General features: G+C 34.3%; 1 long non-coding RNA gene across 1 annotated transcript in view; it reads left to right on the top strand.

Annotated features, from left to right (window-relative positions):
• LOC126946888 (uncharacterized) overlaps positions 1-23,113 on the top strand; it is a 62,136-nt gene extending 39,023 nt beyond the window's left edge. The window contains exon 3 of the long non-coding RNA XR_007722792.1: positions 22,878-23,113. This is a non-coding gene — a long non-coding RNA (uncharacterized LOC126946888). The remainder of the gene's footprint in view (positions 1-22,877) is intronic.
• The last annotated feature ends 720 nt before the right edge of the window (positions 23,114-23,833 follow it).

The following is a 23,833-nucleotide window of genomic DNA, read 5'->3' as shown; positions in this document are numbered from 1 at the left end:
CCTTCAAATAGGTGTCCAGTGGTGTCTCATTATCTGTTTATATTGTATGGGTTACTAAGTCATAATTCTTTCTTTCTCAAACATCCCCAGTAAATGGAAACAATGGATTACCATTGAGGGTGGATTGGTATCAGTGTCACTCATTATAACCTGCGGCGGCGTTGGAGGGTGGAAGTCTAGGTTCTCCACTGGGCTTTTGCTGATGTGGGTGAGGATAGGTTTTGGCTGGAGTAGAGTGGCTATTGTGTAAAAATTTCTGTCTTTTTTATTGTTTCTTTTTAAATCCTTTGTCTAAAGAAAGCAGGCTTTTTGAAGGTGTTTTGTTTTTGCACCCTTTGGTGTTTTCAGGTTGCTGAATTTATCATCTCCATGTCCGGGATGTCTGAGGCAAACAGAAAACTAACAAAAATAACTGGGAAATCACCACTAGGTTGTTCTGTGGGTCCTGAGGTCCCTTCCCAGCCTACCTTCTTCTCTTCACCTTTCAGAGTCTTATATTTGTTTTAGATATAACATTCAGGGTTTTCAATTGTACTTAATGGGGAAAAAATGTAAAGTCTGGCTACTGCATCTTTTTGGAAGTATATATACAAGAATTTTAGCCAAGTGATTTTCACAAGCAGTGAATCTTTTTAAGCTGTAATTTACTTAATTTATTTTGACATAATTATTTCACTCATCACATAAATGTTTCTACCATTCCCAACATGTGCCAGGTGTGGACCCTGTGCTGCAGTTTTATTACTGAGGCAGTGCCTAGTGGAAAAAAACAGACAAATGTGTATGGAGATTATTGTAGAAAATAAGTTTTGTATTAATTATGTTGTGCACTTTTAGTGTAAACAGGATATTTCCTATATGTTTTAGTGTTATATTTAGTGGTTGCTGAAGGGATTGTTATTTGAATTATTTACTTGCCATGCTCTGCATAGAATATATATAGGATCACTTCCATTAAATGTAACCTCAGAACACTATAATTCTTTTATTCCCCCTTTCTTTCATCTTCTTATTATATAGTTTACATATCAAATGCCATTTGTAATCTTGGTTTAAAGAGTGAGTTGTCTTCCAAACAAATGATAGAAAATGTAGTCATATACGTACATTTATCCACATTATTTCCCTATCCAGTAGTGTTTGTTTCTTTCTATACTTCTGTTTCCATCCTGAAAAACTTCTTTTAGTACTACTTGTGTTCCAGGTTGGTCAGAGACCAGTTGTCCAAGGCTTGTTTATATGAATGTGTCTTCTTTCACTCTCAGTTTAGAAGGATAATTATGCTGGATATAGATTTCTGGGTTGATTGTTTCATCTTTTCATTCAACATTGGAAAGGTACTGCTTCATTTTTTTTTTTTTTTTTTGGTTCTGCATGTATTCTGTTGAGAAGGCAGCCAACATTTAGTCATAGTTTCCAGGTGGGTAATAATGTATCTTTGTTTCTTTGAAATTTTTGGTGGATAGATATTTTTCAATTCATTAAAATGTTTTATATTTTATGTCAGTGTCAAACACACAGTTTATTAATGAAGTATTTTAAAAAATTTAATGACTATTTTGTCAATGAAAATTATTCGATATATGTTTCTATATATGTTTTAAAAAGGATGACTTTTGTTGATAATAACAAAAATCAGAAGCAAAAAACCTGCATTAAGTGTAGCCCAAATCTATCTTTTATTTCCTTTTAAAATATGTGAAAGTCTCTGGACAGATAATATACAAATTAAAAGAACTGAAGCATACTCACAAACAAAAGTAAAAACGTTTGTTAATATAATTGCTGATTTGAAGCTAATGTTTACTTGGATGAGAGTATGAAAATAGCTAAAATCTCTTGGTAAAACTAATGAAGTGACACTGTATTAACTATCATAAAATATTTTATTTTATATCTACTGTTCTTATACAATATTTTGCTTTGGCAAAGTATTTTTTTTTTTTTTTTTTTTGAGACGGAGTCTCGCTCTGTCCCCCAGGCTGGAGTGCAGTGGCGCGATCTCGGCTCACTGCAAGCTCCGCCTCCCGGGATCACGCCATTTTCCTGCCTCAGCCTCCTGAGTAGCTGGGACTACAGGCGCCTCCCACCGCGCCCGGCTAATTTTTTTTTGTATTTTTAGTAGAGACGGGGTTTCACCGTGGTCTCGATCTCCTGACCTTGTGATCCGCCTGCCTCAGCCTCCCAAAGTGCTGGGATTACAGGCGTGAGCCACCGCGCCCGGCCGGCAAAGTATTTTTATGTGGAAAATGATTTATATGTCATACCTATCAGAATCAAATGGCTACCAGGCAATATATATAACGTAAGTGAAAGTATTAATAGTTTATACATACATATACATATTTATATGTATATGTATGTATCTATACGTGTGAGTTAATGTATACTAATGTTAGTATTCAGATTATCTTGAAGTATTGGACTGTTGAGAAAATGGAATTATTGACATGCATTAAAGGATATACAAATATAAATATATTTTTCTTGAATTAGCATTGAAGAATGAAATAGCTGCATTACATGCTTCATACATTTTAGTTTATTTTGGAATATGTTAAAATATTTTGCAATGTGATTATACTGTTTTCCATAATACCAGCAGTAAATTAGAGTCACAGTAGCTCTACATCCTTGCATGCACTTGGTATGGTTCATAGTCTTTTTAACCTAGCTCTTCTAATAGGTGTGCAGTTGTGTTTCATTGTTGCTCTGAATTGTATGGTTTTGAGTTCTTTTTTTGAAGACATCCTCAGTAAATGGAGAATATAAATCACAAGCTTGAAGCTCTTTCTGTACCATTCAAATTTTGCAAATATGATTTTTTATTGTTTGTGAAAATTTGTGTATGATTTCTATAAAATAATTGGAAGCTCTAGGTGATTTTATCTTCCTCCAGGGAACATTTTATTTTGCTTCCAGCAGGCCATTAAGATGCGGACAGTTCATCTCATTGCAATCAAGATTTGAGTCTTTTTGAAGCTTGGTTTTGTGAGTAGTGTTCTGTTTCTTATTCATAAGGACACTTAGGACATAGCTCCTCAGGTCTACATCTAATGAAGCCTTGTGTTTCCATATCCTCTCCTCCTTGGGGGTGAGGGGGACTGGAATTCTCTTTGTGTTCCATGGACTGGTGAGTCTGCTGGAAATGTCACTCACTCGCCTAGTTTCTCAGCTACACCTTTCTGCTTAGAAACTTGGTTTCAAACTTCTCATTTGAGGAGGGATGTCATCTGGGGAAAAAAGTACCAAATTTGCTTCTCATCCCTTTTGCTATTCTTTTACTTGAGATCTTGTCTCTTCAATGTTTGCTTATTTGGGCTCATGATAACTTAAAATGATGTCTTTTATATTTTCCATCTTTCAGAGTTTTTCTCAGAGTGCTTGGGCTGAAACATCTGGTCTGACATTGCTAAAAAGAAAGTATCTCCAAAAACACTATTTCTTAAATATATTTTACTTTGTATGTGTTTTGCCTGCTATATTGAATTAACCCAATCTGTAAATTAAGGAGATAAACAACTTTAATTAAACTTACTATTTGGGATAATTGTACATTCACTTTTAAATAAAAGAAATAATACAGAGATATACCGTGTACCCTTTACCTATTTCTAGCCAATATTAACATCTTGCAAAAGTGTAGTGTAATATCTACCTCAGGATATTCACATTGATACAGTCAAGATGTAGCATATTTCTATCACCACAAAGACGCGCTTTGTTGCACTTAAAGGCATACCTTCATCCCTGAATTCTGGCAACCACAAATATATTATTTATTTCTATACATTTTCATTTCTAGGCTATTGTATAAATATAATCATACTGTATGTGACCATTGGGATTATCTTTTTTCCAGAATACATAATTCTCTAGCGATTTATCCAGGTTGTTAGATCAGTACTTCCTTTTCCTTTCTGAGTAGTATTTCATGGTATAGATGTACCACAGTTTGTTTAACCATTCACTCTTTGAAGATTGTTTTCTTATTGCTGGATTCCAGAGAATACTAATAAATCTGCCATCAACATTTCTGTACAGGTTTCCATGTGAACATAATCTTTACTTTTCTGGGGTAAATATCCAATAATGCAATTGGTGTATTCAAGTTTCTCCCTTGGCCTCTCTTTACTAAGGAGTGGAGGATGCTCCTTGTTACTGCTGAGCAAGGTTGGGAGTTCTGACGCCCCATTAGGCCTCCACTAATTTCTTCCTGATAGGAGGAAGAGGAACGTCAGGTTACAGCTCCTTTTGTGTACTGCAGTGACACTCATGCAGAGTGGTTTCCTTACCATGAGTTGCAATGGAAGTCATTAATCTCTACTAGATCTCCTCTGAGACCACTCTAATAAGGAGGGGAAAGTTACCGTATTACTTCCCAGAGAGTGGAAGTCCATGCTCCCCAGATGTTCTCTGTTGACACGGTTGTGCGGGAGTCCTCGTTATTGCCCAGCAGGCATAAAAGTCCTAGCTCCCTACCTGGTTTTCTCTGACATACATCATGGGGTAGGCAGTTAGGAGTTACTAGTTACAGCATAATAAGTGTGGGAGCGTAGGCTCCCCACGTGGTCTCTGTTGGCATGAGTGAAAATAGGATCTCCATATTGTCTGTCATACTGGCTGAAGTAGGATACTTATTTTCTTAAAGTTTTCTGTTTTGTTAAGCTGTCCCTTTCCTTGTCTTTTGACTAGAGAGATTAGGCTTATTGGAGAAAAGGGAGGAATTTTTCGTATGCACCCTTTTTTTGTTTAAAGGTTGCCAGGTATGTCAACTTTATTCTGGGATGTATGAAGCAAAACCAAACAAAATGAAAACACAGCGACAGAATTAAAAACAAAAGCAGAGAAGTCACCATCCTATTGTTTTTTGGGTCCTGAGGCCTCTAACCAGTCTTCCTCCCTGTCTCCATCTTTCAGAGTTTTGTAATGTTTGTTTTATGTATAACATCCAAGGTTTCTAGTTGTACTTAGAGGGCAAAATAGAGAAAAAAATTATGTCTACTCCATCTTCTTGAGGCATCTTGAAGCAGATGGCCAACAATTCTTTTAGTCAAATGACCTTCAAAAATAGTGGATTTTTTTTTGCCTTTAGTTGCTTAATTTATTTCAAGCTAATTATTTCATTCATCCCATAAATGTTTTCAAATTCCCAACATATGTGCCAGATGTGGACCATGTGCTGAATTACATTATTGAAGGAGAGCCTAATGGGAAAATAGACAAGTAAATATGAAATGTATAATAGAAGATAGCTCTAGTGGTAATTTGCTACCCAGTAATATAACTAGAATATTACCCATATCTTTTTGTGCTGTTTTTCGAACTCTTTACTTTTCATGTTCTACTTGCAAGTATATAGCATCACTGCCTGTAATATCCATACTCTTCTGCTTTGGCAAAATATGTTTTACATACAAATGATTTATATGAAGATAATACATATCAGAATCAATTAGGTACCATGCAATATATATTAATAGAACATAAGTGTTTATGTACTATTATCTGTCAATAATTACTTGACTACCAAAGTTATTAAACATTAAGCCCATAATTTTTGCTATCAAGTAATTATTACATGAGTAAATAATTAACACGTGGAATTAGTAACATCCATCAAAGGGTATACAAAAAATAAATATAAATGCCTTACACTTAATGTATGCTTTACACTTAATGTAAATGTGTAATGCAGTTAGAATAAATAGAATATTATTTGTACTTTTTGTGTTATGTTTAGTGCTTGTTCAAGGGATCCGTATTTGAATTTTTTACTTCACAGTCTACTTAGATTTAAATATATTTACTTCCTGTAAATATAATCTTACAACAGGACATTTCTCTTTATTCTCTTTTCCTTTGTGTTCTTGTTGTACTGTTTGCATCTAAAATATCATTTATTACATTGCTTTAAACAATCAATAGTCTTTCAAATAAATAATAGAAAATGCTAGTCTTTTCTAATTAGGCACATATTATCCCATGCTCTTTTTTCCTTCCTATAGTTCTTAGTTTCTATCACATGTCATTTCCCTTCAGCCTGAAGAACTTCCTTTGGTATTGCTTGGATTACAGATTGGCCAGTGACACATTCTCTTAGGTTTAGTTATATGTCTTGGTCACTCTCAGTTTGAAAAGATAATTTCACTGGATATAGAGTATGGATTGAAAGTGCTATCATCTTTTCCTTTGTCATTGGAGGAATTCTGCTCCACTTTCTTTACTTTTCCGTGGATTTTGTGGAGAAGGCAGCCATCATTTAAGTCATTGTTCCCAGTGAGATAATGTACACTTATTTCGTTGAATATTTTAGTGGCTATATATTCGTTAAATCACTAATATACTTTATATTTCAAACATGCCCAATATATAGTTTATTAGTAAATATTTCAAAAACTTAACCAGCTATTTTAACAATGAAAATTATTATGTTTATAAGAAAATAGCTTATTTAATCAACAAGAGAAATAAAAGCAAAAAAGATGCATGCAAAGCACCAAAAACTCGATTATTATTAAAATATGTAAAAATATCTGTACAGGTATGTGCAAATTAAGATAATTTAAGCACATTCAGAGGCAAAATATGAAAAAAAGTTGGTTATTACAATTTCTGATCTGACCTGGATGTGATAGTATATGAGAGGAGCCATAATCTCCTGATAAAAAATAATAATAATGAAAAAAATTAGCTGGGCATGTTGGTGCACACCTGTTGCCCAGCTACTTGGGAGGCTGAGGCAGGAAAATTGCTTGAACCCAGGAGTTCAAGGCAGCAGTCAGCTATAATGGCAGCATTGCACCCTTGCCTGGGTGGCAGAGTGAGACCCTTTCTCTAAAAAAAAAAAATTATTTAAAAAAGAATATTGATGTGACACTTGTATTAACTATCACAAATACTTTATATCTAGTGTACTTACAAAAAATACAGTATTTTTCTGCCTTGACAAATATATTTTATATGAAAAATTAAATACAGTAAAATATCACAAAGGAATATATAATGTATAGAATATAAATTAACATGAATTTATGTATATATGTGTGTATAATGTATATGCAGTTATAAATTAGCCTGTCTCTCTCTCTCTATATATATAAAACTATTCAAATAATTTGGTGTTCAAATCATTATGAAATGATAGACTTTAAGAAATAGAATTAGTAGTTTGTATCCAAGATAAAAGGACAATAAATATAAATAGGCCACTAGTGTATTAAATATGCTTAATACTTAATGTAAAAATTTTACTTAATGAGATAACCCTTTTTATCTTGTTAGCAGACTACTGAAGGAGTACAAAATGGTAGAGTTTGCAGAAAGTTTTCTTTTTTAGTTAGATCATAAACTTACCTATAGTTTAGATAGTAATTTTCCTTTACTGTATCTCACATAATTTACACATGTGCATTAAAATGTGGTCCAAAAAGGTCAAAAAATGCCACTGAATTGCTTACTTTCAAGTGGTTAATTTTATTATATAATTTCACCTCATTTTTAAAAAAACTGAAAGGACAAAAAAGGCAAAACCCAATTTTTTGTTGTTGTTTTTAAAAGCTTTTAATTTCTGGCAATTCTTTTTAACACACAGCAATTGTCACATTTTCTTTTTAGATTTTTTTTATCACGATATTTATGAAGAGATAATTGGATTCAGTAGCAATCATGGAAATGTAAAGACAACAATAGCAATGTTTCCAAATATACAAATATTATAATGAATAATAATGTCCAAGCTTTCCAAGTGAAGGAAAAACTACCCTCAGACACAGGAGGTGGGTTCCTAATTTTGAAACATTTCTGTGAACAATTTGGCAGCAACCATCAATTTAAAATGTGTTCATAAACCTACAGGAGGACTATATAAAAATTCTGAAAATTATTCAGAATATATATTTCAAGGAAAATTTAAGTATAATAACAGAATGAATGATTCCATGATATAATAAGTGTCTACCTATCTGTTTAAATTTACATATAAAAATAATCTAGGAGGATACACATTATTTGGCTAACAATGATTACCTGCTGATAAGTGAGAGTGGGGAAGGAAGGGCCAGAAATTATCTGAAATCAAAAAGAAACAAAAATACATACCTTTTTGGGGTAGGCAGAAAAACATCTCCCCAAAGATATCTACGGGAAAATCCTCTGACTCTGAGAATATATTATTTTATACAGCAAAAGGAATTTGGTAGCTGTGATTTAACTGAAGATCATGAGATGGAAAGATTGTTATCTGTGTGCATCTAATATAATCACAAAGGACCTTATAATGATAATGTGAAAGAGGAAGATAGCAGAGTCAGGGCCAGTGACGATGTGAATACAGAAGCAGAGGTCACAATGAGGTGAGAAAGACACATCTGGCTTTGAAGATAGAGGGATGATGTGCCAAGGAATGCAGGAAGCCTCTAAAAGCTGAAAAAAGCAAGAAGTAGATTCTTTCCTGCTACCTCCAGAAGAAACAAACCCTTGCAGACACCTTGATTTTTGCCCCATAATATGCTTTTTAACTTTTTGACTCACAGAAATATAAGATAATAAATTTGCTTTGTTGTAAACTACTAAGTTTGTGGTAAACAGTAAGGCAAAACCCAATTTTTAGATAAATTATGCTGTGTTCATAGTATTAATACTATGCACTATACAATTATTTAAAATATTAAATATATATTTACAAGACAAATTGCTAATAGAAAGAAAGCAAATTCTTACAGGCATGTGTACAAATATTTAAATATATGATTCATTTAAATACATATGTGTGTATTTTTATATACACACTATGGTGCTAATCATAATTGCTTTCAGAAAGCATATGCATTGGCATTTTCTGAAAATTTTACACTGAGCACATCATATGCAATTGTATGCAATAAAAGGTATAAGTAACAAATAGTCATGTGATGACTTATTACTAAGAATAGTTTGAAAGATCTACACTGATTTTATTTCAAAGTAGTACACAATAGCATAAGAAATTAGTGGGGTGTTTTTTGTTTTTCAAGACAGGATTTCTCTGTCACCCAGGCTGGAGTGCGGTGCTGACGTCCTAGCCCACTGCAGCTTTGAACTCCTGGGCTCAAGCTATTCTCCCACCTCAGCCTTCCAAGTAGATAGTACAGGCACGTACCACCACAACTGTTTTGTTGTTGTTGGTGGTGGTTTTTTGTTTGTTTGTTTTTTGTAGAGATAGTGTCTCGCTATGTTGCCCAGGCTAGTCTTGAACTCCTGGCCTCAAGTGGTCTTCCCATCTTGGCCTCCTAAACCTCTTACAGGCATGAGCCACCAGGCCTGACCAGCAGTTAGTCTCATACAGAGATTTAGAAAAGAGTTAAAAAGAAAAACATATGCTGAGAAATAATACAAGAAAAGATATGTGGAGAAAAAAATTGCGAATCACTGAAAACAGGCTGAACCTGTGGTGAGTCAGTGAGATCATTAAACATGGCCATAGGTAAAATTGTCACACATAATGCTTTTTATTGTTCCACTTAGATTAAGTATCAAATGTATTGCAAATTGTGTCTTAAATACCGGGGAGCCTCTGTTCATAAGATACCAGAGCCTCTGTTACCATGTTATCGGAAAAAAATGATGACAGTAATCAGGATTATAATAACTTTAAAGTTTTATCTGATAAGTATATAGAAAAAAAATGGCCTTATTTTGTAAGGTATTCATGCCATTTCTTAGATTGTGTATAAAAGTTTAGTAAGAATTAATATTCTTAGAACATTATGTTTAACTGAATGGAATCCAACAAATCTGCTAAATTATCTAAGAAATTCTAATGTTATTACCTACAGGTTCCTTTTAGCTTATCAACATCATCATGCTCTTTGTGAATAATGTTGATTTCATTTCTCCCTTACAAATTTTTATATATATTGCATTTTTGTCCTGTTGTAAGATTACATTTACAGGAAATGACCTCTATAAAATGTTGAATAGAACTGGTAATGGTAGGTATCCTTTTATCATTTCTGATCTCAGGGAGAAGGTTCTCAGTATTTCAGCACTAATCATAATATTCTCCAGTTCTTCAGGCTATTTTTTAAATAATAAGTGACTGGGAAAATTTGTCAAATGGTTTCTCTGTATTTATATGACACAATTATGTTCCTTTTTTGTTAAAATTGTTTGGTATCTAAGTATTAAATCTACAGTAATTTCAGTTTTTTATTAAACCCAAATTGTCAGGTCGCATGAACAGTGCTGTAAGATACATCATGTCTGATGTATTTTAGAATTTCGTTTGTCAGAAATAAATTTGTTTTTTTTTCCAGAGGTTTTGTAAACAATGATAAATGTAAAGAAATCACAGTAATTTTTGTTGTTACTGTTTACCACAAGAGATATAAAGCGAAGTTTATCTTCTCTTATAATGTGCTTTATAGTTTTGTGTAAAGTTTATATAGATCTCATAAAACATTTTGGGGTGTGCCTTTGCCCTTTCTATCCTGAGGAAGATCTTGTGTAAAATTTATTTTATGTCTTTCTTCGTTGTGTGGAAAAGTTCATGGCTTAGGGAACCAGGAAATAGAAATTATTTTTAGGAAGGATTTTCACTATGCAAAATTTCATTGATTGATATTGGACTATTTTTATTTCTTAAGGGTTTTGATCTTATATGTGTTTAACTCTGAATTTCATCATTTTGTGTAATTTCAAATATATTGAAGTGAATCTGCTTATATATTATGTGTACATTTCCAGGTTTAGTAATAATTATCCTGTCTACCTTCTGCATATTGGTTATGTGAGCCTTCTTTGCTTCTTGACCAGTCTTGCCAAGAGTTTATCTTCATTTATTTATTTATTTTACCATTTTATAAAAATGAAAACCAACCTTTTTTTTTTTTTTTTTTTTTTTTTTTGAGACAGACTCTCATTCTGTTGCCCAGGCTGGAGTGCAGTGGCACGATCTTGGCTCACTACAACCTCTGCTTCTCAGAGTTTATCTTCATTTATTTATTTATTTTACCATTTTATAAAAATGAAAACCAACCTTTTTTTTTTTTTTTTTTTTTTTTTTTTTTTGAGACAGACTCTCATTCTGTTGCCCAGGCTGGAGTGCAGTGGCACGATCTTGGCTCACTACAACCTCTGCTTCTCAGGTTCAAGCAATTTTCCTGCCTCAGCCTCTCAAGTAGCTGGGACTACAGGCACCCTCCACCACCCCCGGCTAATTTTTGTATTTTTAGTGGAGACGGGGTTTCACCATATTAGCCAGGCTGGTCTCAAACTCCTGACCTCGTGATCCTCCCGCCTCGGCCTCCCAAAGTGCTGGGATTACAGGTGTGAGCCACTGCACCCGGCTGAAAACCAACTTTTGAATGTGCAGCTCTTCTCTTTGTAATTTTGTTCAAAATTTCTTCTCTTATTTTTGTGTTACTGTTTCATTTGTATTATTTTCGATACTAAATTGCCACTTGTTTTTCATTTCTTTAAGGCTGATTATCAGATCTTAAATTTTCCAGATTTCTTCTCCGGCATTAAGTGCTGTATAATTTCCTTTAGACATATATTTTGGCACATTCTACACACAGTTTGTGACAGTTTCATGAAGACATATTTGACCTAAAATAATCCGGGCATCATTTAAATTAACAATATAAGTGTTAAAATGGGCATATATTTGTGAAACAATATCCACAATCAAGAAAATGTGAACATCTTCCACATCCAAGATTCCTTCAACATCTTTATATTTCTCCCTTCTTAGTCCTGCTCAAGCCCCCACCCCTTTCCCATGAGTTAAAAATTCCTACAAGTGTCTTTGTATGGACATGTAATTTTATTTTGCTTGGATACACTTCAAGGAATGGAATGGCCGGAGCGCATGATTGGTGCATCTTTAAATTATTTTAGAAAACGTCCAAGTGTTTTGCTGTATGATTATACCATGGTACACCCAACCAGCAGTATGTGAGACTTGCAGTTGCTCTACATCTTTGCCAGCACTCTTAATGCTCAATATTATTTTTTATTTTATAAATTTAAGGTGTACAACATGATGGTCGGTATTTTTAACTGTACCTCTTCTGAGTGTATAATGATATCTCATTGTCACTCCAAATTGTTCTTTCTTTCCCAGGCATACCAATAAATGGAGAAAATGGATTGCAGGCCTGATGCTAATCCTTTAATTCCCATTTATATCTTGCATGTATGATTGTTTTGGATTGCAATCTGAATTATCTGTATTAAATACTATGGAGATAATTGGAGGTCAGCAGTTATATATAATACTTTTGCTTTTGAGAGCCTGTTAACATGGAAATAGTTTACCTCATAGCAATCAGGAATTGAGAACCTGGGTCTCAAATTTTGTCAGGAATGTTCTCTTTCTGACACACGTAGACATTTAGGTCATAGCCCCTCAGGGATGACAAGGGAACCACTGTGTTTTTCAGAACCTCTTCTCATTGGTGCACCCTCAGGTCCAAGTGTGTCTCCTGGGATGGTGAAACTGCTAAAAGCTCTCACCAGCTGCTTAGCTTCTCAGCTTCAACTTATTGCTTAGTATCTCAGCGTCTCAGTCACCTTTGAATTAGCAAAACTGTTGAGCATAAAAGGGTTACCAAATTTGAGTATCCCCACCTGGAATTATCTTCTAATTCAGACCCTGTCTCTTTAAATATTTATTTTCTTGTCTTTGTGGTGCTTTCTAACATGTGTTTTTGAGGCTTCCCTTTCCCAGTTTTTCTCGGCATGGTTGGGCTGTAAGATCTGTACAACCACTATTTCATAAAATACGTTTATAATTTGTAGTTGTTTTTTCCTATAGCTAATTACCCATATACCTGTATATGTAATTATATATAAAATATAACATATGTATATAATACATAATTATAATATATCTATATAATATATAATTATCTTTATAAACATCTTATATATAAATATATATATAATCTATATTTCTTATAAAGATGTTGAAGGAATCTTGGATGTGTGAGCTAGATGTTCACATGTTCTTTTTTTTTTTTTTTTGGAGACAGTCTTTCTCTGTCACTGAGGCTGGAGAGCACTGGTGTGATGTTGGCTCACTGCAACCTCCGCCTCCTCGGTTCAAGGGATTCCCCTGCCTCAGCCTCCTGAGTTGCTGGGATTACAGGTGCGTGACACCAAGCCTGGCTAATTTTTTTGTGTTTTTAGTAGAGACGGGGTTTCACCATGTTGGCCAGTCCGGTCTCGAACTCCTGACCTTAGGCAATCTGCCAACCTCAGCTTCCCAAAGTGCCGGGATTACAGGCATGAGCCACCACACCCGGCCCACATTTTCTTCATAGTGGATATTGCTTCACAAGTGTATGCACGTGTGTGTGTATATACATATATAAGTACATATATATGGTGTATATATATATCTCATGTGTGTGTGTGTATATATATATATGTAAATTTATTTTAGGGCAAATAATTGTCCCAAGGAGAGCATCATTTTTCATTTCATTCTACTTCATTTAAATATTTCATTATTTACTCCATAAATATTTCCTCAGTTCACAACATGTGCCTGGTATGGACCATATGATGTTAGTGCTTCATCGACGTACAACCTAGTGAAAAAAATATGGGTAAATAAGGAGTATTCCTTTATTATTATATAAAGATCAAGTTTGGGGTAATTTTCTATGTAGCCACAGTACTAGAAGGAACTTACACCTTCTTGTATCATATTTAACTCTTGCTCCAGGAATTGGCATATGATTCTTTATATTATTTTGGTCTACTTTGAATTATGATAATACCATCCCATGTAAATATAGCCTCACAGCACTACATTTTGACTAATCCCCTTTCATTTATGCTATGTCATATATTTCACATATACAATACTGTTTACCATTTTTGCTTCATAGAGTCGGATACATTGCAAAAGTAAAGAATAGTTGTCTTTTTCCCTCTCCAGGGCGCCTCTTTCCTTTCTGTAGTTCTTAATTTCCGTGTGGTGTCATTTTCTTTCATCCTGAAGATCCTGCGGTATTACTTATATTTCAGGTCGTCCAGCCACAGATTGTCTCAGGTTTGATTGTGTGGATGTGTCTTATTTCAGTCTCAGTTTGGAAGGATAATTTTGCTAGATGATTTGGAGTTGATGGTTTTATTATTTTTTTTCTTCGACATTGGAAAAATGCTGCCACATTTTCTCCAGTCTCCATGGATTCTGTTGAGAAGGAAGCCATTATTAGTGCGGTCTTGCATCTCTATAAAGATATACCTGAGACTGGGTAATTTATAAGGAAAAGAGATTTAATTGGCCCACGGTTCCGTAGGCTGTACAGGAAGCATGGTAGCATCTGCTTCTAGGGAGGCCTCAGGGATCTTTGACTTGTGGTAGAAGGCAAAGCAAGAACAGGAGTCTTACATGGCAGGATTAGGATTGAGAGAGAGGGGAGATGCCACACACTGTTAAACAATCAGATCTCTTCAGAACTTAGTCACTATACAGTACCAGAGGGGACGGTACTAAACCATTCATGAGAACTCTGCCCCCATGTTCCAATCACCCCCCCACCAGGCTCCACCTCCAAACTGGGAATTGCAGTTGAACATGAGATTTGGGTGAGAACACAGATCCGAACTATACCAGAAGCCATTATTCCCAGGTAGGAAATTTAAATCATCATTCCTAGGTAGGAAATTTATCTGAACTCCTCTCGAAATTTTAATTTCTTAAAAATGTTTGTCTCTCAGTTTAAATGTGAGTACCCATGTGCACATCTATTTCTATTTAACATGCTTCAATTTCAATGATCTTGGATCTGCAGTTTGGCTTCATTTAACAAAACAAAGGAATATTTGGCCACTTTTCTTCAAAACACATATATTTTTTTCTGCTTCATTCCTGTACCTCTTCAACTTGCACTCTACATAAACATATGTTAAATGACCAGATATTTTTTCTACTCTGGCTATGCCAAAACCCCACAGTCTTTGAACACTGCAAGACCTCTGGTATTTTTGTTCTTCGTTTAACTTCACATTCGTGCCCTGCTGGGCCTTGATGAGTCTTGTGCATATGTGCAGCCTAGCCCTTTAACAAGGACCTATTTCGAACTCCCACATTGACTTCTGTCCTTGTTCTGTGCATCGCTCCCCCTTCTTCAGTGCGCTACCAGGTAAATCACAGCTGCATTAACAGCCCCCATGTTTCATCAGTGCAGTTACACCGCCATGCTCTTCTTGGTCTCACACTCCCTGCCACAGGAGAATTTTCCCCACCCATAGTTCCTGAGCAAACATGAGGCTCTAACCCTGACAATACCTTACATCTGTGAGAAACTCTCACACATTGTTTGTGGGAGGAGAAATTGGAGTCAGGACTCTGGCAAAGTTTTGGCAGGTTCCGTTAAGCTAAATATGGGCATTCAGTATGACATAGTAATTCTCGCTGACATATAATCATCTTAAAAATTAACATATGCCAAAACGCATATAGAAACACTAATTCCTAATAGCCCAAACTGGACACGACCTAGAAATTAAATCACCATCTCTAAAAATGGGTAAAATATGGTATATCACACAATGTAAGATCATGCAGCAATGAATATGAACAAACTTCTGTATACAACTTAGATAAATCTCATGGCCATAACGTTGAGCAAAGGAATTCACACATACAAAAATAATATTGTCTGAAACTATTTATATGAGTTTCCAAAACCGGTGTGTTGTTACAAAGAGTTGTGTTTTGAAATCAGACTCACATGAATGGTAGCTCTTACACCACATTTTATTTGTGATTTAAGTGATAGAGGCAAACATCTAGTCAAAATATAAAACATTATATTTTTTGGAGGTCATGAAAGCATCAGAAACAGTCCCGACTAGTGCCATTTTTCTTCCACATCAGGATGTGATTTTGTGTTACAGTAAAAGATGAGTTGTGTTGAATAATGTTTGAGAAAATATTATTTAAAAAAGGGAGTCATTTAATTTTTTGGCTCATCCCATTTTACACTGTTAATTACACAGTCTCCATTAATTACACTATATGTTATTCTTCAGCCAGTGAATCTGCATAGATCCATAACTTCCAGGGTTGTTTATAATAAACAACCTAGACAGACAAAGTACATCCTGGTAAAATAGTAATATCTATTAGCATGTTTACAAAGAGTTATTATGTCAGCACCTTTACTAGGAAGTCATTAACTTTTTTCAGGCATTCCTGTTAGAGAATAGTTACAAGCCTGCTCTTACTCCTTTCATTCACAGCAGGAAAAGTCAGTGCAAGTTGTTAGGAGTCAGAGCTGTGGTTAAGTATAAGGAAAAGGAAAGCCATAATGATGGGAGATGGCAAAAAGGATTTATTTCTTTTATCCTTCTGGAAGTCTGACTGTTTCATTCTCCATCCGGGTTTTATACAGCTAGGTTCTTTTGGCTAACTACATAGATCTGGTCAGTTGGTAGGTTTTCACTTTACTCCATTTGTATTATGATTTGAAGGATAAATAAAGACGACATACAGTCACGATAAATATAACCTAAAAAAATAAACACCAAAATTTTGGGGGGTGTATGTGCATGTATGTGTGTGTGTGTTTGCGTATGTTTCTAGGAGGAAGCAGAGTGATATAATTGGGAAAGTGCATACACGTGTCCCCTAAGGCCTTGGTCATATTATCTTTCTGGTGGAAATATATTTGTTGTTTCATTAATATTATTTATATTTCAAATATATAGCAAACATGTATTTCTAATAAAATAATTCAAAAATTTCAAAATGTAGTTTTCAATTAAAATTATTTCCTCTATGTAAGGCAAAGGATACTTCATTTGAATGACAATAGAAGGAAAGCCAAGTAAAAGGAATAAGAGAATAAAATATTATAAAAGTCAAAAATATTCCAATTAAAATTATTATTTTATTATTCCAATTTTTAAAATCTTAAGCTGGGCATGGTGGCATGCACCTGTCATCCCAACTACTTGGGGGACTGAGGCAGGAGGATCACTTGAGCCTTGGAGTTCAAGGCAGCAGTGACTTCAAATGCACTCGTGAATAACCAATACTCTCCAGCCTGAGTGACATAGGCAGACTTCATCTCTAAAAAAATTAAATTGAATTAAAATTAAAATACTACAGTAACCAAAAAGATCTGAATTGTATACAAATTAAAATGATTTAAGCATATTCCTAATGAAAATTTCAAAATGGTTTGTTCTGACACTTGGCGACTTGAACCTAATGTTGACCTAGATGAGAAATTACATGAGAACTGGCAAGATCTATTGATATAAAATAGTAAGATGAAACCTGTGTTACCTATAGCAAACTATTTTAGTTTTATGGTTGTTATACAATATGCAATAACATCTGCTTTTAGAAAACATTTTCTGGCCGGGCGCGGTGGCTCAAGCCTGTAATCCCAGCACTTTGGGAGGCCGAGACGGGCGGATCACGAGGTCAGGAGATCGAGACCATCCTGGCTAACACGGTGAAACCCCGTCTCTACTAAAAATTACAAAAAACTAGCTGGGCGAGGTGGCGGGTGCCTGTAGTCCCAGCTACTCGGGAGGCTGAGGCAGGAGAATGGCGTGAACCCGGGAGGCGGAGCTTGCAGTGAGCCGAGATCGCACCACTGCACTCCAGCCTGGGTGACAGAGCAAGACTCCGTCTCAAAAAAAAAAAAAAAAAGAAAAGAAAACATTTTCTATCTACAGTAATTTATATAGCTTTATTTCTTAATGAATATTAAAATATATATATTTTTATATATCTGGTCATAGATTTTTCTAAAGGGTATGAAATGATACTAGATCTTTGTAACTTTATTTAAAATTCCTTAGAAGAGTTTTAAGTTACATATCCTTTACACAGTACTTCCACTTCTAGGATTGGACAGATACTCAGAGAAGGGCATAAAGGCGTAGGTACAAAAAAGGGAATAGAGAAATTGTCAGATAACTTATGATATGTCCATACTATGATTACTGTTCAGCTTTTGCAATCAGTCAGGTGTGCCTATATTTATTTACAGAAAACATCTCCAAGATGTATTGCTAAAGAAAAAAAAGCACATTGTGATTTCAATTAGTCATGTGCACAAATATATACACATATTATGCATATTAACATATATTTACGTATATTTATGTCCATATACGAACTTTACTGCTGATCGTGTTTACATCTGAGAATGAAATCTGTATCTGCACTTTTTCAAAACTTTACAATGAGCACACTCTGTATTTTCAATGACCTAAAGAAAAATTGTAGAAATATCTACATGACGGCCTATGACTAATGATTGTTTTGGATATCTGCTCTTTGCTTTTTGTTCTTATTTTTAAAATAGTACAGAACAGCATGAAAAGTTATACTTGAAGAAAGGATAATTAGAAAACAGAAAGAAAAGACACAGTATAAGCGCAATATAAGCAAGTTATGCGGAGACAATTAATTTGTGAACCACTTTAAAAAGCTGATCTCTAGTCAGTGAAATTATTGTACGAGGGGTCATAAATAAAATTGCTACAAGGAATGACCTTTTATTGTTCAACTAGAGTTAAATGTGACATGTATTATGAAGTTTGTCTCACATTAAGTGTACCTGTTCCCATATTAGAAAAATTGACAATAATAGTGTTGTAGTGATTCATTTCATATATGTATATGAATACCCTTAAAAATATAATTTTATCCTGTAGATTTGTTATGCCCTTTCTCATGATGTGTATAAAAACCTTATGAAGGATTGCTATTTTCAGAAAAATGTGTATGTTAATTAACTAGATTTAGTCATTTCACAATACCTATTTCAAAACTTGATGTTGTATATGATAAATACATCCAATTTTGTCTTCCAATTAAAAACATGAAGTAGGCCAGGCACGGTGACTGACGCCTGTAATCCCAGCACTTTAGGAGGCTGAAGCAGGCAGATCACGTGAGGTTAGGAGTTCGAGACCAGCTGGCCAACATGGTGAAACCCTGTGTCTACTAAAAATATAAAAATTAGCCAGGTGTGCTGGTTCATGCCTGTAGTCTCAGCTACTTGGGAGGCTGAGGCAGGAGCATCATTTGAACCCAGGGGACGGAGGTTGCAGTGAGCCAAGATCGTGCCACTGCACTCCAGCCTGGGCGACAGAGCAAGACTCTATCTCAAAAAAAAAAAAAAAAAAAAAGTAATAGAAAAGAAAAAAGAAAAATGCATTTATGTTTAACTGTGTAACAGGACCATCATCAATGGCAGAGAACCACTTAAGTACCATCAGAATTAGTGAATTGTGTATATTCATTGACTGACATATTGCTAAAGAAAAAAAAGCACTCTGTAATTGCATCTATTGAAAATGAAGCATATAGTGTATAAGAAAAACCAGCTTCCAGAAGCAATTTCTTAAAGTACAATGCTCAATTTGTGTGTGATTACATCTCAGAGAAATCATCATAATATTTGTGACATGGACGAGATTAGAGCCCAGTTATAGCGTATAATTCAAGTTTAAGGAAATGATTCTGATAATTTTGAATGTATTTGTCTCCCTTTTAAAGGGAGTCACACTTGTTGATAAATGGCATATTGAATATGGAAGAGAATAGTGCAATGCTCAGGACTAGGTTATAGAAGGATGATCCTTCTGTTCGATTCTGCTATTCTCTTTATAAACTCCGGAAAATCTCTTTACTTCTGTGACATCAGTGTTTTTTTTCCAAACATGCAAAGTAAAACCAAAGTACATCCATTCCATTTACCACATATAGAGCAAAAACCTGCACATAATTTCCAGTATTCCATAAAAATGCTAATATTTAAATGTGCAGTGAATTATACACTCCACCTTCTGTATAAGCATGCTATTTTGAAGTCCTCATAAAAATGATAATTCTTCCTGTGGTTTGAAAGATTCATTCTTGAGGCCAGGCACAGTGGCTCACGCCTGTAATCACAGCACTTTGGGAGGCAGAGGCGAGCGGATCACGAGGTCAAGAGATCGAGACCATCCTAGCCAACATGGTGAAACACCGTCTCTACAAAAAATGCAAAAATCAGTTGGGCATGGTAGTGCGTGCCTGTAGTCCCAGTTACTTGGGAAACTGAGGTGGGAGAATCACTTGAACCCGGGAGGCAGATGTTGCAGTGAGTCGAGATCATGCCACTGCACTCCAGCCTGGTGACAGAGCGAGACTCCATCTCAGGTAAAACAAACAAACAAACAAACAAACAAACAAAAAAAAGCATTCCTGAATAATAGAGTGTACGAAGTGTACAAAAATTCAGTAGATGATTTCAGATGTTAAAATACAAAGTGTAGATGTCACAAGTCATCATCCTGTCTTTAATTTCCTGATAGAATATCAACACCAAGGTACTGTATAATTCATGCACCAACTCTAGTGGCATTAAATCACAATGTCCCAAATTGCCCTAATCGTTCACCAATAGGTCTTTTTTCATTCTATCTGACTGAAATTGAACTTTCTGTTAATTCTCTCCATTAGTCCAATTTTTAAATTTGATGATTTATAGAATATGCTGAATTACTGCTTGGATTTGACTTGGGTTCGTGTTGAATGGGATTGCATATGCTTCAAAGTGGGAAGAATTGATCACCTTACAAAAAACTACATCTTCCATTTAATAAACATTCACCATTGAGTTGTTAATATCTCAATTTAATTCATCTGAATAATTTTCTGTAGTTTGGTATGTAAATATATTGCTAAGCTTTCATTAAAATTTTACCTAAGATTTTGATAATCTTGGCATTGTAAATGGTGTCTTTAATTAATTTAATCTTCTAATTATTTGTTGCTGGAATTTGGAAATACGGTTACAGTTTATTTTTATATTAACCATATATCCAGTAATTGCTAAATTTATTAATTCTAACATATAATATATACGCTGGTGTTAGTCTAGAAATATAAACATTCAGCATGTGAATAATGGCAGTTAATTTCTTCCTCTCCCATCCGTATGTCTTTTTTTTCTTTTTCTTCTATTATTGCCTACATAAATGTTGAATGGAACTGGTGACAGTAGGAATCTTTTTCTCATTCCTGACCTCAGGGAAATATTTGAATATTTCAACACTGATTATGATATTAACTACAATTTTATGATTTTTTTCTAATATTAAGTGGATATGTTAGTTTTTGCACTTATAATAATCACAATATTGTTATATATTTCTATGATTTACTGAACTTTTGTGATTTCAAAGTGTTAATGCAACAAGAATTCACTCTGGGATAAAATCTAATTTATTTATAGTGTATCACATTTGATGTAACTTTGGATTCAGTTTGTTAAACTTTTTTTTTCATTTGTTCATGAGATATATGTGTGTGTGTGTATATATATGTATATATATAACCTTTTCATGTGATACGTTTTTCAGTTTGGTGTAAAGTTTATACAGATCTCTTTTTTTGTTTGTTTGTTTGTTTTTGAGATGGAGTCTCCCTCTGTCACCCAGGCTGGAATGCAGTGGCGCAATCTCGGCTCACTGCAACCTCTGCCTCCCAGGTTCAAGCAATTCTTCTGCCTCAGTTTCCTGAGTAGCTGGTACTACAGGTGTGCACCACCACGCCCAGCTAATTTTTATATTTTTAGTAGAGTCACGGTTTCACCATATTGGTCAGGCTGGTCTCAAACTCCTGACCTCAGGTGATCCACTCGCCTCGGTCTCCCAAAGTGCTGGGATTACAGGCGTGAGCCACTGCACCTGGCCCAGAACTCGTAAATCATTTAGAGGAGTTGCCTACTGCTTTCATTTTCTGCAACTTTTGTATAAGATTCATGTCATGTATTTCTCAGTTGTAGGGGGAAATTCACCAATTCGATCCCCAGAGCACAGGACTCACTTATAGGGAATTTTTCATTATAGATGTAATTTACTTAATAAGACTATGCAGTTTTGCTCAGTTTTATTTTCATTAAGTTGGGTTTAACCAGAGTTCTACATTTTACATAATTTCAAATTTATTAACATATAATGACTTATATTTTGTCTCTGTTTCCAGATTCTGTAATGATGACATATGTAAATATTGTGTTTCTTCCATTCCTGATGAATAGATCCTTTAATGATAATGAAATGTTCTTCTTTATCTCTAGTTACTTTCCTTTCCTAGACGTCTACTTTGTTTGGCGTTATTGTACACGTTCCAGTTTTCTTATGCTTAATTTTGCATTGCACATTATTTTTTATACTATTACTTTCAACCTTACTGTGTCTTTCAATTTAAATTGCCTCTCATATAAACAGCAAATAATTGGGACTTGCTTCTTTTCTAGTCTCAAAACCTATGCATTTTAGTTGGAATGTTTAAGCTTTTAAAAATTAATGTTTTTATTAATATAGTTTGATTTCAACTTGACAATTTTGCCATTTATTTTCTATTTTTTCCATCTCTTTTTATTTCTCTATTTCTCCTTTCATGCGTACGTTTGTGTTTATTTAATATTTTTAATTCAATTTAATTTCCTCCTTTAAATTTTTGTTTATTGCAAATTATAAACATGCCCACACATTTTTTACACCCTCTGCCTTCAAGAGATGGGGTTTATGGCCACACACGGATTCTGGACCAAGCTTAGTGACCCTTTCGTAACCAACCTAAGGCAGCAGTTGTGATGCTATAGGTAAATTGCTAGGCTAAAATTCCAGCCGACTGCCATCAGCAACAGCCACCAGCAGAGGGCGCCACCTTAGCCCTCGAGCCTCGTGCTCTTCTCGAATTTTCTTCGTTCTCAATTTTCATCTCCTGAGGGTAGCAACATGAATTATAGCTTGTCAAGCAATACATTATTTCAGGTTTATTTATGTGGCTAATCAGTTTGTAAGGATAATTTTGCTGGATATAGAATCTGGGTTGAAACTTGTATTTTTTCTTTCAGCATTGGGAAGATTCTGCTCCATTTTCTCTGATTCTTTATGGATTCTGTTCAGAAGGAAGCCGAATTTTAAGTCATCGTTCTAGGATAGGTAATATATCTTTATTTCTCAGAAGTTTTCAGTTGGTATACATTTGTTCATTGATTTTTTTTTTTTTTTTGTATTTCATATAGGTATCTAATATGCAGGTTAATAATAAAATATTTTTAAAAGTCCAGTGCCTATATGGTCAATCTAAATATTCCATTTCTGTAAATACAAATATAATTTATTTGATTGACAGTAACATCACAAGCAAAAGAAAATCTCTCATGGGATAAATGTCTACTTTTTATTAAAATGTATAAATATCTACAAAATATATCCAAAATAATGTAAACACATTCCAAAGAAAATTATAAAAATCGTTTTTATAATTGCTCATTTGCTGTTAAAGTTGACATGCATGAGAAAATGTGTGAGAAGAAATTAAAACTCTTTATAAAGAATAATGAAGTGACATTTGTATGATCTATAGCAAAATTATTGCTTTGGCAAATTATGTTGCATATCTGGAATGATTTATATAAATATAATGCATATAGGAGTTGATTCAGTAACTGGCAATATATAGAACATATGTGAAAGTAAAGTGTATATGCACAGGTTTAATATATAAAATTTTTAGTATATTAAATATAAATTATAAACTAACAAATAGTAAAATTCATTTTACATAAAGTAAGCATACATTTTCATTAATGCTATTAACTATGCATAATAATTAATGCAAATTAAATAAAAAAGTATCCTTTATCTTGATACCAGATTATTGAGGGAGTATAAAATAGTACTGGGTTTTTGGAAATTAGTTTAGCATTAACAAAGTAGTTTTCACTTGCTTTTTAAAAAAATAATTTGCCTTTTAGGACTGTATCCAGTACAGCCACTAAAAAATAAGCATAAATGTGTGGTTACA

This window comes from Macaca thibetana, chromosome X (genome assembly GCF_024542745.1).
Source record: "Macaca thibetana thibetana isolate TM-01 chromosome X, ASM2454274v1, whole genome shotgun sequence".
Classification (NCBI taxonomy): Eukaryota; Metazoa; Chordata; class Mammalia; order Primates; family Cercopithecidae; genus Macaca; species Macaca thibetana.
The sequence above is the reverse complement of the archived record's forward strand: the minus strand, read 5'-3'. Positions and strand labels throughout refer to the sequence as shown.